Source organism: Cryptomeria japonica, chromosome 7 (assembly GCF_030272615.1).
Source record: "Cryptomeria japonica chromosome 7, Sugi_1.0, whole genome shotgun sequence".
NCBI lineage: Eukaryota > Viridiplantae > Streptophyta > Pinopsida > Cupressales > Cupressaceae > Cryptomeria > Cryptomeria japonica.
Window position 1 is genome coordinate 761,985,861 of NC_081411.1, and position 3,954 is coordinate 761,989,814.

Consider the following 3,954-nt stretch of genomic DNA (forward strand, 5'->3'; position numbering starts at 1 on the left):
TAACAAAAAAAAAATCAAAACAACAAAAAGGTGCAATAAAAACAAGTGGTGAAAACCTAGCAACAGGTGCTATTTGTGAGGGAACAGCTCCTCTATCTATCATTACTCATATCTTTTGTAGTCAAAGTCAAAGCTAATGGCCATCGCCCAACACTTTTTACACAGCATTATCCTGGACATACTTAGCATAGTCACTGTCCTTGATTTCTAAAAATCAGTTCATCATATCCCACCATGGATTAGTAATCACTGGACAATATCCACATCGAACGGTATCTATAGCTAGGGGCAATATTCCTCTGACTTCAAGCATTCCAACAAAAAGCAAACAAGAATTGCAGCACACTGAGAAAATCATGTCAACAACAGCTCATCAACCGAGAAAACATAACACTGATCCTATTAACAAATTCAACACACACATGATGGATGATTTTCTAAATTATAATTTTTTTACGTCTCGCATGAAGTTTTGACTCTTTTGCATTTAAACTTTTTGACTTATTGGATCTCCTAAATTTTCTCAACGATGCATCGAGCTAGAGGAAATGGCCGGAAAGTTTGATATTTTTTTAGGTTTTTTGTCTGTGAGGCAATCACTTGTACTATGCAAATTTTGTCTCGAGACGTGATTATGAATGTATCACTGAAGATATTGTTCCACTTTGCGCATACAAATGGTCCAATCTTGTCTGTTTATATGTAAGCAAAACTCAGATCATCTTGGTTCAATTATACCTCAACGCTTGTGCCATCTTGCAATATCACAATCCATATAAGTTTTTCTCAGGTCATTATGGTTCAATTATACCATTATGCTTGCATAAACTTCCAACTTATCAAAAGCTTAATGATGATAAACAAAAACAGAGCAGAAACATATGACTACATAGGAATGACAAACGACAGAATGAGGATGATCAATTAGTTGCATATCATTTTACAATTAGTTGCATATCATTTTAAAACTTACATTTAGTTGCATATCATTTTAAAACTTGCATTTAGTTGCATATCATTCTTAAACTTGCATTTAGTTGCATATCATTCTTAAACTTGCATTTAGTTGCATATCATTAGTTGCACATCATTTTTAATCTTGCATATCATCTCATATCACATCATTATCATACATCTCATTTTCAAGATACATCTCATATCACATCATTATAATACATCTCATTTTCAAGATACATCTCATATCACATCATTATCATACATCTCATTTTCAAGATACATCTCATATCACATCATTATCATACATCTCATTTTCAAGATACATCTCACATCACATCATTATCATACATCTCATTTTCAAGATACATCTCACAAATCGGTCATCATAGCAACATATCATTATCTCATTACATCTCCAACATAATCAAATCATCACTGACAAATCAAAAACATTTATCTAAGCATCGCATCATCATCATAGAAACATCATATCAAATGCATAAATCATCATCCATAAAGCGCATCACATGTGGATCAAAAAATTGGTGTCATATATATCTCAAAAAATGGTCAACATATACAAGGGATGTCATGTTTGTCAAAATACAACAAAACACTCAAAATATAATAGAGACAAGTCTCTCAAGTATGACTATCTCTTGAGGCTAATGGTCTCACAGTAGATGTCCCAGTACCTGGATCTCCAGGTGGATCACGTCGCGACGGCCCTGTAACACCTCTACTCTTGGTCCCCATCTAGCTCCAAATAGATCGACTAGTTGTATAGCTAGGAGCTTTGTGCTCTCTAGGGACTAGCTCCTCATATAATCACCTATAGTACTCAACATCCTTGGTCATGTACCGTATCTCCCTCAGTGTGTCCCTCATAGGGGCACTGGTCATCGCTCTCTACAGTCTCTCTGCAAGCTCCTCTGCCAGCCCTAGGTGCTCTGTCATTATATCCCGCTTTGTCGTAATCTGTGTAATCTGGCACTGCTGAGCCAATACTTGTGCCTGAAACTACACTATTATCTGTAGGGACCTAATATGTGTGTCTTATTGGTGGGTGGGTACCCGGACCTGAATGGGTACCTATGTCATGGTCTCACCCATCCCTGTCCCTGTCCTAGGCCTCAGTGGAGGTAATACATCTGATCTCCTCCTCTGGGTTGGCCGCCTGAACTCCTCCATCCCACCCACAACTGCTAGCACCTCACCTGCTCTGCCAACCGCACCAGCTCCAAGAACCAAACCTCCCCTACCTCCAACACCACCCGATCATCTAACTAATCCAATCCTCCCTCCATATCCCCCTCTATCTCCTCTCCTCCCCCCATCTCCTCTCCACTCTCCATCTCCCCCTCTATCTCCTCTCCTCCCCCCATCTCCTCTCCTCCCCCCATCCCCCCCTCTATCTCTCGTCTCCCTCTACCACCTCCCCTCCAATCTCCCCCGTCATCTCCTCCATCATCCCCATATTCCTCCTCCATCTCCTCTCCCTCCTCTCTCCATCTCACTAGCCTCTTTGGCTGCTCATCCTCATCATCATCAAAGGTAGGAATCATCTCTATCAGATCTGATATCCATGCCACGGCATGGGCCACAAAGAGTGTTGCAAACTCCTCCGTCATCCCAGCATCCACCACTCCAAACCTGTAATTCCATATATGTCTAGCCAAATGCATGTACTCCTCCATAGCCGCTACACTATCAACAGTCGGACCCCACTCTGGCATATCCTGTCTCTGGCGAGCATATAAGCATGCTCCTTGTGGTATACCTTGTTGTCGACCATACTATCGCTGAACACGGCTATGTAGGAATCTCTCAATGATAAAAGGCATCCGCCCTATCAAGTATCGCAACATATATACATAGGGCATATCTTGCCCGTCCTCCGCCCACACCTCACAATCCATATACAGTCTTTAGATGACCCTATCAATATCGTCCAACACCCTCCTCCTATGCTCTAGTTTTCCCAGCTTATGCTGGACAACTATCCCTGCATACCCATATGTATAAGCCCGACCAACTGGCCTATCCCTATCTCTAAGTGGCCTCGGTGTGGGAATGTGCTCCCAAGCCCACACCAGTAATAACGTGACCCCCGTTGATAAACTCATGTACCCTAGATACACCACCTGATGAAGCTCTTTGTAAAGATGAGCCAACATATAGGACCCCCATGCAAACCTATGACCCTGAGTCACCATATCCTCTAGCACCAATCCCCAACCCACTACCAGTCCCTTTGACCTACGGTCGGGACACAAGAAGCCACCTACGAAACCTGCCAGTACAGAAAGTAGTGGAGCATAATCAAAATCTATAAACTCCTTCCAATGGATCTCGTATCCACAAATCTGATCATCATGGAATATTTGGCGAAGAGCCTCTGTCCCATCCTCCTTTGTCTACTCATATGGCAATAGTGCTCCAATCAATGGAATTCGTAAAATCCAATAACAGTCCTCAGGAGTAATTGTCATCTCCCCAGTAGCTAAATGAAAGGTGTTCATATCACTGTGCCACCTCTCTGCCAAAGTTGTCAGCAAACCCCGATTAATGATATATCAAGGTATGTCCAACAAAGAGGATAACCCACACCTCTCAATAATATCCCTATCAGCCCGTGTCAACCAAGGAATCAAAGACCATGGTCTAGGAAATTGCTCTTGCGACTAAAGTACACCAAGCCATTCCTGTAACAGCAAAACATATCCAAACATCAGTACCCAAATCTATCTGATACATCAACAATTACAATTTCACAATATCAAACTTGAAACAACACAAGTATCAAATAAAGTTTCATATCAAAAAATCAGAAATCCATATCGACATCAAATCAACTTGAAACAACGAAACATCAAATCAAGTTCCATATCAAAATCCGATATCGAAATCAAAATCAACTTGAAACAACGAAATATCAAATCAAGTTCCATATCAAAAATCAAATCCCATATCGAAATCAAAAGCAACTTGAAACAA